This window comes from Heloderma suspectum, chromosome 7 (genome assembly GCF_057233095.1).
Source record: "Heloderma suspectum isolate Gila_16-S chromosome 7, 16-S_ref, whole genome shotgun sequence".
Lineage (NCBI taxonomy): Eukaryota > Metazoa > Chordata > Lepidosauria > Squamata > Helodermatidae > Heloderma > Heloderma suspectum.
In genome coordinates, this window is record NC_139464.1 from 11,081,988 (window position 1) to 11,098,340 (window position 16,353).

Below are 16,353 nucleotides of genomic sequence, written 5' to 3' on the forward strand. Positions count from 1 at the left end.
GGCTTATGCAAATATAACAAAGGCATCAGGCACAGGGGAGCCTCAGCATGCAAATCTGTCAACGTCCTGTAGAATTGATGTATTGTTATGGACAAAACACCAGCATGATTTTTCAACGGGGAAGAAGGAAGTACTAGGCATTAAAATGACAGCCATTAAGTTCTGAGGAAGACAGGAGACTGGAGAGACAGGTTGTTCTGTTCTAGAACTGTTTACTCCTCACTGCCCCATGTCCCTCATGTGTTTATTCAGGAAAGAACTCAATGAACAACTCCCCACCCCCACGCCATGTGAAGGTTTCTATTGTGGCTGGCAAGGTAGAGACCGGCAGGGTATAAAGCTGGCTGTGAGGGCTGGCCTTACTACTGGGTAGAATGAGGCGTCTGCTTCAGGCAGCAGATACAGTGGGGCAGGGAGTGGCATTGAGATGTTGGAGGACAGAGCTGTTCATGCCATGCAGTCTGCCCTGAACCACCTAAGCTAGTCTTCTGCCCTCAGGTGTGGAGGAGGAACGTCCCATCACAAAAGCTGAAGTAAGAATTAGGTACCAGTCTGATTGGATTCTGTAAATGGTGTGTGTGCGTGTGCGTGCGTGCCATCTTGTCCTTTGCCTCAAGTGACACAAAGGCCTGGTTTGCATGTGACGACAACCTAAATCATGGGTTGAGTATGGGTTTCCTTGAATTGTGGGTTGCTGTTGAATTGTGGGTTGTCATTATGTGTGAACCCTGCACTATGGTTTACTGTGGGTTATTAATATATGTAACCACATTCAACAACAACCCATGATTCAAAGATATCCCGTACTCAACCCATATTCTGGGTTGTCGTTATGTGCAAACCAGGCCAGTGTCTTGGGCTGGCTCTGCTGGCCTTTCCATTGGGCAAAAGGAACAATTGTCCTGGCTGCTGAGAATCTGAGCACGATAAGCATTCAAGGCTTTTAGAGATGGAAATTTTCAAATGCAAATTTGATAGGCGAGGGTATTTTTTTCCACCAGATGAAACACCTGAGGATTTTGTGTGAGAGGATATCCTACAGAATTTGTAAGAGCTTGCCCTGTGTTAGTGGCAAGGTGTTAAGAGGCGCGTCTTCCTTCCTGTTTGAAATGTTTCTCTCATTGTGACTCCCTTTGGGTAGAAATGATCATTTATTAATCCCCCCCTTTGAGGGTTAAGCACAAAAAACACTAACATAAAGGTGTGTGGGTTTGATTGCAGCAGAAGTGTGTCTTCTTCAAACTAGAAGCCAGAATATATTCCAAAAAGAAGAAATCATTAGCATTTTCATTAAAAGCCAGCAAATGATTTAGCCCCACCTCAGGCATCTTTGGCTTCTAAGGTGCTAACTTTAATGAGAACTTTTCAAGAGAACTTAATTGATTTAGTTTTATTAACCCATCTCTTCCCCACCCCACTCTTTACGACTGTTGTTTCTTTGTTGGGTAGAAGAGGACTGCAAATCATCCTCAAAATATATGCTACCCACCCATTCACACTACCTGGAAATAAAAGTTGTACTTATGATCTTGTACCAGAGCATCATTAAAATTGTTAAACAATTCCCCCCCAAACTTATGAAATCAAAGAAGAGGAGCATAATAATTTTATTGCCGAGTAGCAAGATGGGATTTTGGCCTGGAGATGGCATTGCTTCTTTTCTTTCCCTGGTATATTTGCCCCCAGTGACACAATAGAGTGCCAGCGCATGACTTGGTTAACATTTGGGACAGGGATGAAGCAGAAACCCCATCGCTCTGCTGGAATGCTGGAGGCAGGAGACTTGCAATGTTCTTCCTTCATAAAGTGAGACACAGCCCCAGCATTTCATAACAAACTTCCATGGCACTGCAATAAAGACAAATGCCCATGCTGCCTTTCTCACCTTAATTACGTTCAACCATTTTGCCCTATGGATAAAAGATTTACAAGTCTTCCATGAAGCTGACTTCAGCCAAGTGCGGAGGCACTTGATGCTGTTTGTGTAAGAGTCACAGGTGAGTTTAAATGTGAGCATGCGATGGGTTTGAAGAGGCGCCAACCGATGGAAACAGTTCCTGAAAGTCAGGAGCCAGCCTGTTTGCTGACAGTTCATTTCCCACTGGTGGCACGTCAGGTCACAGAGTAATATTGGACGATATCCTTCATCGAGGCTGGTGTCAAGGTTAGGCACGGTTGGGCACTTTCCAAGGGCCCACACCCAACAGGGTCTCACTGACAAGAACGTCCTGGAGTTGCTCCTTCTCTTCACTACTGCAATCTGCTTGTTCACCTGCCTCTCACTCTGGTCCAGACGATGGCAGTGGTGATAAGGAGGAGAAGATGCCCCTGCCTCCTTGCTCCCTGGCTCTCTGCCTCTCAAGCAAGCAAGTGGTAGCAAGGATGAGAAAGAAGGTGAGGAGCAACAGCAGCTGGTGACAATGGTAGTGAGGAGGTAGACTCACTGAGGAAGGGAGCCATTGAGGATGTCTTGCCCCAGGGCCTCCAAAAATCTGGAATCGGCACTGCCCTTCATGTTGTGCTCGAGCCATAATGCTTCATCTCATTTATCCTGTATCGGTTTGAAAACGTGTGCCAAGGAGTCAATTTTGATGACATATCTTGGGCACTCAAATGCTGATTGTGTGGCCATTGCAATTTCTTTCCTAAAGTGGGGAGTCACCGTTTTGACATGTGGGAAGCAACTCCAGGATAGATTTAATTGTATATGTTGATGTGCCAAGATATAATGCAGTGGTGAGCAACTTGTGCCCCTCCAGATATTTTGGCCTACTACTTTCATCATCGCTCACCATTGGCTACCCTGGCTAGGGCTGATGGGAAGTGTAGGCCAAAACATCTGGAGGGCCACAAGTTGCCCATCCTTGTACTATAGCCTCAGTCCAACTAAAATGATCATGACTAACTCTTGTTGATTACTTGCGAAGGGAGTCTTCCCACTTCCCATCATTCTCCTCCCTGCTGCCCTGGAACAAATACTTAGTTCTTTCCCATGCATGGAGGGCAGAATACACCTGAATGCCCAATGATGGGAAGAAGTAATATTGCCTTTAGGCCTCTTCATGGATTGTCAGAGACATCTGGCCAGATGCTATTGTAAACTGAGGGTTGGAATGAAAAACCTCTCCTCAGGGGCCCCTGGAAACTGTAGTTTTATTAGAAGAGGCCAAAGTTGTCCAAGAGGAAATTCCAAGAATCCTCACCAATCTAGAATTCCCAGGATTCTTTGGGGGAAGTCATGGCTAGTTTGGCCCAGTGATGGAAGGCAGTGAGGAGACTGCCCTGGAGGTGGTCACCAATCAGAGCTTCAACAGCTGCCCTGACTCTGCCTTACCCATCACTAGCCCAGAGAGCATTCTTTCTGCAAGAAACACAGGAAGGAAGAAAGAGGAATAAATTCAGGAAGGAAGAAGCACATGGATGTGATAAATAAAGAAGTCATATTAAGTATCAGCAGAAGATAGCATAAAGTAGGGATGAGGAATGTGTGGCCCTCAAGACGCAACTCCCCTGACCCTTCACCATTGACTATGCTGGCTAAGACTGATGGGAACTGCAGTCCAACAACATCTAGAGGGCCACACGTTCCTCACCACTGGTGTAAAGTTTCAAAGTGATCATTTATGGCAGAAACATTTGATCTCCGTATTTATTGTCAGCTGCTCCGCCAAGTCTCTGCAAAAAGTGAGGTGGAAATATTCTAAATAAATGAATAACTGGTACAACGTTCCCAGAAACCTCACTAAGTTTGAATTTCAAGAAATCTTTGGGGAAAACCATGACAGTTAAATGGAGATACAACCGCATTTTAGAGTAGATACGATGTGCCCTTAGTGGTGCTGGTAGGGACTCACGGATTTGGGATAGCTCTTGCCTGGTTGTGAACACATTTACGGGAAAGTGACTGAGACGGTTCTGGTGGGGCAACTGTTCTTGGATGAAACTAATTATCTAGAAGTCTGGGTTCAGGCCTGGTTTTGGTACTGAATTGGCCTTGGTCGCCCTGTTGGATGATTTTATCAATAGAGGGACAGGGGGTGCAAACTGGCTCCTTTTACTTGATCTCTCTGCACCTTGGGATCAGAGAGTGGTATTGGAGAAACACATTTTGGTTCCCTGGCACTTGTGCTATGGGATATTGCAGGGCATTATTCTGTTTTCAGTGCCATTTGACATCTATATGAAGCCATTGGGAGTGATCATCAAGGGATTTGCAGCGAGGTTTCATCCATATGCAGATGACACCCAGCCCTCTTTCTCCATAATTTCTGAATCAGGGGTGGCCGTTCAGGCTCTGGAATAGTGCTTGGATGCAGTGGTAGGTAACTGAATTTGAATCCTGGCAACACAGAAGCACTGTGTGTAGGTGAGTTGCGGGTCCAGGAAATAGATCATTTGGCTGTCCTGGATGGGTTTGCACTCTCTCTGAAGGGACAGGTGCATATTCTGGGGGTGATTCAAGATCCATCTTTGTCACTAGAAGCTCAAGTGGCTTCAGTGGTTAGGAGTAGGGATGTATGGATTGTGAAAACCCATTTGGTTTGTGTTTCACGGGTTGGCAGGCACCTTTCATTCTGTTGTCCATGCTTCGATGGAATTGGATTTTTTTTAGTTTCCAAATTTGTGCAAATTCACAAAAGCAAAAATGTGCAAATTTCCACAAAATGCACCCTCCCCCAATGTGCATGTTCACATTTTAGCCTATGGGGGAAATGTACATTTTTGGCTGGTGTTTTTTTTTCATGTTTGCTCATTTTCCTACAACAAAATTTGTGCAAAATTCCAGAAGATTAGAAAAATGGTCCACGCGTCTGTGGAATCTGCCCGACAGGAGAAAAGCTGGTCCACTGCGGAATGTGTAGGTCAAATTCATAAAAACCTGAACTCATTTGGTTCCGTTGCAGATTTCATCAACATCCCTAGTTAGGAGTGCCGTTTACAAGCCACTGCCGTTCCTGGGCCATGAGAACTTGGCCACAGTGGTTCAGGCACTGGTAACCTCAAGACTGGATTATTGTAATGCACTCTGTGTGGAACGACCCTTGTGCCTGGTCTGGAAGCTGCAGCTGGTGATGAATGAAGCTACAAGGCTACTAACAGCCTATTAAACGTCTGCTAAAAGGGTGCACTGGCTGCCAATACAAGTTTCCAAGTTTCCAAGACAAGTTTAAGGTTTTGTTGTTAAAATATAAAGCCCTAACCAACTCAGGTCACCTTAGGGATTGCTTCAACTCTCATGTCCCTGCTCAATCCTTGCAGTCCTCAGGAGGACCGCTTCTGATGGTGCTGCATGCTTCTGACGTTCACCTCACGTGTACCAGTAACCGAGAATTTTATGTTGCAGCACTGGCCCTCTGGAATGAACTCCCATTAGATAGATATCTTCACTCTTGATCTTTAGACATCTGCTCAAGACCCACCTCTTCATGCAAGCTTTCCCTGAGGGGTGACGCAGTCAGTATACTTTTTGTTTTATAATCAGCCAGTAATTATTTGATTGTATTTTTGTCATTTTTTATGGCTATATTATCATGATCATAGAATCACAGAATTACAGAATCATAGAATAGTACAGTTGGAAGGGGCCTATAAGACCATCAAGTCCAACCCCCTGCTTAATGCAGGAATCTTGTTAACCACTGTGATAGTTCGCTGGAAAGCAGTATATAAATTGGTGCAATAAAATAAATACAATAAATGGTTGAGCTTGCCAAATTCATTCAAACCCAAGCTTTATTTATTTTAGAAGACTCTTTTAGAGAGCAGTCCTATGTTTCCTAGTCCTAGACAGTGTCTGGGGGAGATAGGATTTTTCGGTTTCCTGGCTCCAAGCTCATAGACAGTGCTACGAGCTCAGAGCTGGGAAACTGTGCTCCTCACCCCCTCCCCCTCATAGCCAGCACAGACAGAACTGTACCAGCTGCCTCTCCAAGCTTGTAACACGGAGAGGGCAAGAACAGGGCCTTCCTGGGTGTGGGGTGGGGAGGGGACTGCGGAAGCTGTTTTAGATAGCTTCCTATGTGGTTTCCAGCCCAGTTCCCGCCCCTCCCCGAAGCTGCGCTTAGACACCTGAAATCTAAGAGAGCTTCGGCTATTGGGCGGTATAGAAATGAAATAAATAAATAAAAATAAATAAAATCGGGCATCTAAGGCAAACTGCAGGGCAGTTGGAGCATGGAGAGATTCCTCTCCTTCGTGCTTCAGCTGCCCTGCATTGGATAGGCAGTGCCCTCTGACTTCAGAGGAGGTCAGAGGCGACTGTCGGTCTCCATAGGGTTGCACCCGTAGGCAATCTTTAAGGGTGGGACCCTCTCAAGGCAGCATACGAGATGAAAGCAATACAAAACCATGCAAACAGAAAACCAGTCAATAAACTTTCAAGAGAAATGCTACAATAACACCAGTGCTATTAAAAAAATGCTGTAAAACCCCCCCCCCCCCAATAAAACTGGGAGCCTGGAGACGATGGAAAAGTCAGTGCAAACAGGTGGGTCTTCAGAGCATTCCTGAAGACCTGCATAGAACGGACCTGATGGAAGACAATTCCAGAGGCCCTCTCCCTTGAACTCACCACCCTAACTGTCCTGAGTGGTGGGCAGCTGAGAAGGGCCTGTCTGCATCTTCCCATTGACTTGCATGTTCTCTCAGATGCACAACAAGACTTGGATATACAGCTAAATGTTCACTCTCTATGCAAGTGAAACTGCCTTGTACCGAGTTGGACCATTGGTCTGTCCAGCCTGGTATTGTCTGACTACTAGAGGGTCTTCTGAATCTTTCCAGGCCCTGCTGAGACCTTTTAAAAACAGGAGTGGCAAGAACCCAAACAGGTGATCTGCTAGGGCCCCCAATTCAGTCCAAGAATCCTGCCTGCACCCTCGAGCCCCTGCCCCGGCTCGCCCCCTGCCCACGCTTGGCATTTTTTAAAAAATGCACATTTTTGCACACACACTGTGTGCCTTCGCAAAAATGCGCATTTTCACGCATACAAAGCATGCACATTTTTGCAATCGCCATTTTTTAAAAAAATGGCGACGGTGGAGCTTGGCGAGATCGCTGGGGTGAGTGCAGTCTGCTGGCTGAGCGTGGCAGGGGTTTGAGCACGGTCCAGGGACCGGCAAGAAGGGGCTGGGCAGGCATCCGGAGAACCCGGACAGGGGTGAGTTTGCGCATCCCTAGGGCCCTTCAGCCACCATCAGGCCATTGCGGTCTGCATTTGTTGCGATGCACTCTCTGATTTTGAAAAGCTGGTTATTTAGAGGAGGGCTTATTGATGACATCATTGTCACCAGGGCCGTGGCTACAACCATGAAAGGACTAACACAAGCACTCATTGATAATACTGCCAGCTGATACTTGGAGAGAGAATGGAAATACTATCTAATCACTTCAGCTGTAATCAGATTGCCTTCAGGGGTGAGGAGGGTTTCTTCCCACTGGGTACAGTTAATTCAGAGCTACGGGTATATTTCCCACATTTCAGGGAGAAGAACATGACTGACCTCACTTGAACCAGAAAGTTACAGATGAGGGAAAAGGCATGCTTAGATTTGGCAGCTGCGGTGATGGCAAAAGATATAAAGACAACAGAATGACATTTAATAGGGATAAATGCCAAGTTCTGCACCTAGGAAAAAGAAACCAAAGGCACAGTTACAAGATGGGCAATACTTGGCTCAACAACACTACAAGCGAGAAGGATCTTGGAATTGTTGTCGATCACAAGCTGAATATGAGCCAACAGTGTGATGTGGCTGCAAAAAAGGCAAATGCTATTTTGGGTTCCATTAATAGAAGTATAGCTTCCAAATCACATGAAGTACTAGTTCCCCTCTACTTAGCACTGGTTGGGCCTCATCTTGAGTACTGTGTCCAGTTCTGGGCACTACACTTAAAGAAGGATGCAGGCAAACTGGAGAAGGTTCAGAGGAGGGCAACAAAGATGATCAGGGGACTGGAAACAAAGCCCTATGAGGAGAGACTGAAAGAACTGGGCATGTTTAGCCTTGAGAAGACTGATGGGAGATATGATAGCACTCTTCAAGTACTTGAAAGGTTGTCACAGACAGGAAGGCCAGGATCTCTTCTCCATCATCCCAGAATGCAGGACACAGAATCATGGGCTCAAGTTACAGGAAGCCGATTCCAGCTGAACATCAGGAAAAACTTCCTGCCTGTTAGAGCAATACGACAATGGAACCAATGACCTAGGGAGGTGGTGGGCTCTCCCACACTGGAGGCATTCAAGATGAAGCTGGACAGCCATCTGTCAGGGATGTTTTGATTTGGGTTTCTGCTTTGACTTGGATTCCTGCATTGAGTAGGGGGTTGGACTCGATGGTCTTATAGGCCCCTTCCAACCCTGCTATTCTCTGATAGTGAATGTATTATATCCTGTCTTTCAGATAGCTCCAGATACCTTTACAGCAACCCAGTGTGATAGGCAAGGTGGAGTCAAGGTATGACTGGCTGAAAATCACTCAGTGGGCTTCATGGCTGAGTGAAGATTTGAACCCAGCACTTTTCTTTAAAAAGCGTTTTGATAGGATGTTCTGGAAGGTGTCTTTAACTGTTATTACCAAGTTTTGGAATGTAAGCATCTGCCTATGTGGATTTGCAATCACCTTGTTTTTTTCCTTTCCTTAAAAAACAACAACCCAACAGGTGGAAATGTATGTAACAAAATAAAGTCAAAGAACAACAACACACACAAAAGAGGCCAGGACATTAAAGTATGCAGGAAGTCAGGTTTGTAGGCATATAAATACATATATTCCAAAAGAAATCTAAACAGCTTAATTTTGAATTTCAAATACTGATTTGCTATGAAACCAGATGGTAAAACTACAGGCAGATTTCTCCCCTTTCTTTCCCTCCTCCTCCTTCCCATCCTATAAATACTTTTCCAACTTGCGTATCTTCTGGATTCTATTTTTTTATTTCTGACAGGGGCTTAGTCCAAAGAACTTTGAAAAAATGCCAACAAACCCCTAATCAATGCGCACAGACTTAGGGAAAATCAGCCCAAATGACCACAAAGAGAGGACTTTTCTCCATGAGTGTGTGTCCAAGTTAAGACATGAAATCCTTGTTTGGGGGTTGCCAGCAGATTTAAGACCGGATGAGCCAATGAAAGCCAAGCACACTTCAGGGGTGCTTAAGTTATCCCTTCAAAGTTTTTCACGGAGTCTGTTTTGTGGAGACAACATTAGTTGAGAAGCTTCAGTGGGGATTACACTTAAGTTTTTACATATACTTAAGACTGTAGTCCCAAACATATTCCCTTTTATTTGCCTTCCCTTTCTCTCTTTCTTAATTTTTTTTAAAAAAGTATTTATCATTAAAAAATAACACTTCACAAGCTTCTGCCACTGAATATCCCTTAATCTTGCTCTCTTTTCTTATTTGAAAAGGGTATATGTGTGTGTGCGTGCACGTGCGTGCACGCTTGTGTAGATGGAAGATCACATTACTACATATTGAAAAGTTCATTTGCGTGAGGTCTTTTAGATGTGTGTTGCATTTTTAGGACATTTAGAGTGCATTGCTGGCTGGGGAAGGCTGGGAGGTGTAGGACCCTTTTTCTGTCTAAACCTGCACGATTGTGCCCTTAGATGACTATTGTTATGCTTGCAGTTTGCAGTATCCACACCCCTCATTAATGACACATAAACCATGTTAACAATGTGCAAGCAGAGGTTTTTCTCCAGCTTTATGGAGAAATAATTTATGTCTACAGCTTTATGTCTACAGGACCGTGCAGTTTTCAAACAAATAAGTGATGTGCCAGGTTTGAGGGCTCTTGGGCAAGACACCCTCTGTGGACGTCCACCCTCAGTGAGTGAGTCTACCTTCTCACCACCATTACCACTCGCTGCTATTGCTTGCCCTCCTCTTTCTCTTTCTACCACCTGCTTGCTTGACAGGCAGTGAGCCCCTGAGCAAGTAGGCCATGGCATCTCCTCCTCCTCCTCCTCCACACCATGGAAGAAAGCATAATTGCTATGCTCTACTGCAACTCAGCCAAAGCATGCGCAGCTGAAACGACCACATATTGCTTCCTTGTTTATCCCTGTCTGCCCTCCCCTCTCCTTCCTCTGCTGATCCCCTTTGTTGAATTTTAAATTGGAAGCTCCTCAGGGCAGGGACCTATCCTTTTGCCCTTGTAAACCTCCATGCACACTGAGGGCACCATATTATAAAGAACAATGGCAACCAGAGCTGGTTCCAGGCTTCTGAGGGCCCTTGGGCAAGACACCCTCCATGGGCCTCCTCCCTCAGTGAGTCAAACTTCTCACTGCCAGTGTCACTTGCTGCTGTTCCTCCTCATCCTCTTTCTTGTCCTTGCTACCACTTGCTTGCTAGACAGGCAGGGAGCCAGGGAGCAAGGAGGCTGTGGCATCTCCTGCTCCTCCTCCTCACCACCACCACCACCGACTGGGCTAGAGCAAGAACAACCAGGTTGCAATGGTAAAGAAGAGAAACAACTCCAGGGGTTGTTTCTATGCCTACCCTTGACGCTGGCCCTGAAATAAAGTATCCATCGAAGCTGGCCCGAGCATGTGAAAGAGCAGCGATGAAAGTGAAGTGTCTTCCCATCAGTCTCCAAGCTATTGATGGACAGCAGTTGTACACCTTTCATTTGCAAAACATCATATCCATACCATGACTCTCATTTATGTCTTATTAATGTTTAGATAACCGCCTTACTTGCTAAAATCTATCCAGGCAGTGTTTAACAATTTAATAAATAATACCTTAACAAAAACAAGAGGATTAAAAACAGTAGAACAGAACCTGGAAGATCATATGGCAGGGCCAACACATCATGGTTACTTCCCAAACCAGTCCTATGATGCTATTTTTAAGAGACTTAGGATGCAGTCTAGACGCTGTCTAGCAGCCATAGGATTTTTCAGTTTCTGGGAACCAAGCTTGGAGGCAGATCTCTGAGGTCAGTTCCCAGAAATCTGACTCCCCGCCCCTTCCCTCGCCACCTCGTAGGAGGTGTGGGTCGTCCCTGGCTCCACGCTCGGAAGAGCAGCATGGAGCAGCTGAAAACGGGGCGTTCCTGAGGGTGGGGTGGGGACCATGGAAACGCTGTTATGACGCTTCCTATGCACTGTCCAGCCTCCTTCCCCTGCTCCGAGGCGCCCCATTTAGACAGCCAAAATCGGCTGTCTAGCCACAAATGTGGGGTGGCTGGAGCATGGAGGAGAAGATTGCTTCCACACTCTGCCTGCCCTGCATTGGATAGCCGGCTGCCTCCAAGTTTGGAGATGGCTGACTCTCCCCATAGGACTTATAGTCCACTTTTCAGGGTGAGACCCTCACATGACCATTGGCCATGCTGTAATCCAGGGGTGCAGAACCTCACATCTTGGGGTCCCAATCCATCCCTCTGGTGTCCTCCAGAGGGCCGTGCCACCTTCAACTTACTCCACACCCTATCCTTTGATCACCAATCATTTGGTGGTTTCCTGGCTCTTTTGTGCAGTTTTTTCCCCATTCTAAAAGGTTGAAATGCTTCTCTTAAGACTTAATTACTGGCAGTATGAGATTTAAGCTATTTTAGTTGCTATTTTGGCTCCACCCCTTTTTCTTTGGCCCCACCCACCACTCACAGGAAAGGGCCTGTGACTTCTCCAAAATGGAATTTGGTCCTTGGGACGAAAGAGGATCCACACCCAAGCTACATGATCAAGTTGCCGCTGTTTATTTGATATCATTGCTATTACTGCAAAGAACCTTAGATAGCTCCTTTAGGGTTCTGGCTGGTTCTGACTGAAACCCAGAGCAGATTCGCCGCCCCACTGACATTGGAGCCACCAGCCTCCAGTGGTTCGGCCCAAAAGGTTTACTTTCAGCACATGTAAGGACCAAGCTAGGCATGACTTAAATTGTGTGACTGCAATGAATGTGCATGCAGCCTTCTTCTTCCTCCTCAAAATATAGCTGAAACAAAGCAGCTGATTTTGACGTGGGTGAAATGGCTGAGAACCTACTCTTGTTGATTTGGTAGAGCCTTAGCCTTGACTAATGACTACCAGAAATCTAGAGAAATGTTCCACAAAGCCCAGCTTTATAGCACATTGGATTTCTTATAATTTGTAGTTCCCACACTAATTTCTGGTCTTCCAAAGGTTGCCATGTGTCCCCTTTTACAGAGGACAGTCCACTATTTGAAGGGCTGACAGAGGATTGTCTTCTATTTTGAAGGTGTCCTCTGTTTGAAGGACTGTTCAGTCCAAGTACAGTTTAAAGATAAAGAACCATCAGAAGGAAGAGCTGGGCTGCAGTTGCCCGTGAACAGTACACACCTGGACAGCAGACTGAGCGTGGTATACAGGTCACCTGGTCACAGTCTTCCACACTATGGTGAGATGTATTCCTATTTCAGTTCAGTTCAGTTTTATTGCTTAGAACCCTAGGCCATCACAACAGAACAGAAAGAAAATATCCAGAATATTACAAAAGTAAAAATGGATGAATTAAACAGAGATCAAAGAAAATTACTGATAATTTACAGCCAGCAAACTAGAATTATTTTTTTAAAGCCCTGATACTAATTTCCGCTGACTAAAAATTACTCTTTTATAAGAGTGTCTATTGACCAAACCAAAATGAAACATACAAGGTTAAAATTAATTTTTCAACAATCATGTTTCTCTGATACAACCTATTTCATCACCTTATTAACTCTGGTGCTGACTATAGTTGATGCTATTAGGAAAGTGGTGACATTTCTCAGGGCCTTGATGTCCTTGTTGTAAAGCTCAACCTCTGTCTTTTGACAAATCGACCAGTTCGTATTTCTATTTAATTTATAATAATTCTTTCTAAATTGGCACCTGTACATATAAATTAGCATATGCAACCTTTATGGAAATAGGTGTCCTCTTTTGTTCTCTTTTTTGGTGATGCATTTCCTCTTTTTTGGCGACTCGTAAGTGGCCACCCTAGGTCTTCATGACCTGGATGTTCACCTGGCCCTGACCTTCCTGTGGCTGCCGAAAGTGAGGGCTCCAATGGTGTCTCTCTATACCCCATCCTTGAATTCTCCACTGGCTCTTCTGCGCCAACTTGGGTGAGATTCAGTGCTTCTAAACATACAATGTTACATCACAGTTGGCTCTAAGATGGCGCCATGACTGAAGAAGGGACGGAAAACAAGATGGATCATCCACCAGACCCAGTGTAGCTGTTCTCTAGTAGATGTGTGTATCCATTTCTATATAATTGCAACATGAGTTCATGATGTAAATTCTGATGTAACATTATGCACCAACTCAACTTAATTACTGTACAAATGAACAACAGAGTAAATGACAAGCAGAATCCAATTAAAGTAATCAAAACTTGGGTGGGGAGGTGGTAGAAGGTGGTGATTGAACTCCAAAGGAAAAATCCACTCTCGTTGGACATAATTATTATTCTTTTCTTTCTCTTGATACAGCCCCATGGCATTCTGTTTTTCTCACTCTCTCTTCCCCTTTTTAATTTCTCCACCTTTTCCTGGTAACAGAAAAAAACTAGTCTGGACCTATCTTTTAAGAGCAAATGTTGTGTTCATCCCTTCTTCATTTTGTACGTTAATCATTAAATATAATTAATTAGAGCATCTTGTAATTAACTTGGAAAGAATAATTATACCAGGGAATGAGTTTGTAACCACATCACATTTCTTTGATTTGGAAGGGAGAAAAATAGGATAAACTGCTTGTGGAATTAGATGAATAATGATAGGTTCATTCACCTGGGGACAAAACTCAGAGCCAGTTTATTCAATTAGCAGAAGGATGTGATGGAGTTTTTCTTATACTGGGCCATTTGGGTCTACATAGTGGGGAAACTGGATATTTGATTGAATGCTCTCCCATGGTGGTGGTGGGGACCGCCCTGAATGTAGAAAATGAGCATGTTAGGGGAAAGGATTCAGCTTCATCTTCTCCCTACCTGCTAGGTTTCTATGTGCAGGGAACCTCTGTCCACCCGCCCACCCTCTGCTGAGCATTCACACAGGAAACCTCCACATCTGTAGGTGAAAAGGGGTCATTACTTGATTCTGCTGTTTATATATCAACTGGGTCTGAGTTTGGGAGTAACATTTTTTCCCCATCCAGGACTGGCCCAGGACATTTTGCTGCCTGAGACAAAGATGGCGCCCCCCTCCCATTCCACGTACAAAAGCCGACTGGATGGGCAGTCAAATCTTTCTTCAACACTGTTGTGAAAGTAGGCCTGACTAGGACTTGTAAGCAGTTTGGTTCAGGTGAGGTGCCTGATGGGATTGAGTGTGTGTGTGTATGTGTGTGACCATGAGAAGGTAACTGTAACTTGCTCATAAGCAAGAAATTCCTATCCACCAAAGTAACTCATCCCTAAAGATAAGAAGGCCACTGTGCTGATAGGACCATGCTGAGTACTAATTGGTTTCTGAGCATGCGTAGTGTGTTTTTCTTTGTTCTCCAACTTTCAGTCTGTACAAATGCATCCTGTTTTCTTTTTAGGGGAGAGACACAGTTTCGACTGTCTCTCCCACGGCCGTGATGTGCTTTAATAAATTTCTGACCGTTCAACCTAACCTGCCTTGGATATTTCCTTAACGCTGTCGATGGACAGTATCCTCCACCACACCCAAAGGCAGCATGCTAACTTAAGGGGCATAGGGCAGGTTGCGTGGCACACAACTCTCCCCTCCAATATCTTGCTGCTGCCCCTCAGCATCTGCCACCCGAGGTGAATGCCTAATGGTAGGGCCGGCCCTGGTGAATCAGTCCAGCATTCTACACTCCAGCAGTTTGCAGTGATTAACAGCTGAAACTAAAAATACTGGAAAGATTATATATATTTACAACACAATCTTATACAGGTTTACTCAGAAGTACGTTCCGGTGTGTTCAGTGGAGCTTACTCTGAAATAGGTCTGCATAGTATTGCAGCCTTGAAATCTATCTATCTATCTATCATCTATCTATCTATCTATCTAATCTATCTATCTTCATTCAACCATCAGATGATTGATTGATAAAATGTGATCTCCTGCCCCTAAGCTCAAATTGAAGCTCTCAATACAACAGAAAACCAACAAGTCCACCTAATTATGTTTAAAAAGCCACTATGCCACTAAAAACAACCACACAATCCTATACATGTCCTCTAGCGAGTAAGTCAAGTGACCTATGGCTCTGTGGTAGAGCCCTTGCTTTGCATGGAGAAGGTCCCAAGTTCAATCCCAGGCATTTCCAGGTAGTGTTGAAACAACTCTTCTCTGAAGCCCTGGAGAACCACTGTTTACTGTTAGTATTGTATTGGGGGAAAAAATACAATGAACAGTTAATAACAAAAACAAACACCCCCCCCCCCCTGCCCCTGGCCATGGTTCTGAGTAGTCTTCAAAGGCAGCCTCCATACAGAGGATATTGCTTCTGACGACATCTCATTCTAAATCCTGAGTTGACATCATGCATTGTCTTCATGTAGATGCTAGATAGCATGGGAGTTAGAACAGAGCCTTGAGGAATATCATAGCACAAGTGCTATGGGGCAAAGCAAGGGTTTCCCAGCACCCCCTTCTCAAAATAGCCATCCAGATAGGAACAGAACCACTGAAGCACTGTTCCCCCCGATCCCCCATCCTGGCCAGCTGGTCCAAAATCCCCCCACGAATGATGGTGTGGAAAGTTGTTGAGTGGTCTAGGTACTCCCTTCTCTTTCTCTTGTCCATCAACTCTGCGAATGGTTGCACTGGGCTTCAGGCCAGAAACGAGACTGAAATGAATCCAGGTAATTAGTGTCATACAAGAAAGTCTGGAGTTGCACAGCCACCACCTTGCCCCAAAAGGAAAGACTGGCAACCTGCAGGAAGAAAGGATGGGAAGCACGCACCAGTGTGAAAAACAAAAACAAAATGAGGTGAAGCCTGAAACAGATACTCACAAATGTGTATTGTATTGCCCCTGTGGCAGTGAAGCTCCTGACGCTGATGGGTTACACATCTGGCACATTTCCCCCAAAGAGGAAATGCATCACCCCCACCCCCAAAATGGGACACCAATCTGCACAACATTTGCATGTTAATGTATATGTATTAAAAATACATATACATGTGTATGCATAATACATATACATATAAAATATATAGTATTTTGTACATGTAATATATATTACATGTATAAAACATCACATATTATACATGTAATGTGTAATATGTAATATTTTACATATGTAATATTTAATATATTTTAATATATTTCATATTTTAATATATGTTTTACATATGTAATACATATTTTACATATTATTACCTTAATATGTATATGTCATATTTTAAATATTACACATTATGCGTGT

General features: G+C 44.5%; 1 long non-coding RNA gene across 1 annotated transcript; it reads left to right on the forward strand.

Annotated features, from left to right (window-relative positions):
- Positions 1-361: 361 nt before the first annotated feature.
- On the forward strand, positions 362-14,582 carry LOC146339337 (uncharacterized). Its single transcript, XR_014784553.1, has 3 exons — positions 362-533; positions 12,220-12,378; positions 12,952-14,582. It is a non-coding gene; the product is annotated as an uncharacterized LOC146339337 (long non-coding RNA).
- Positions 14,583-16,353: the final 1,771 nt, after the last annotated feature.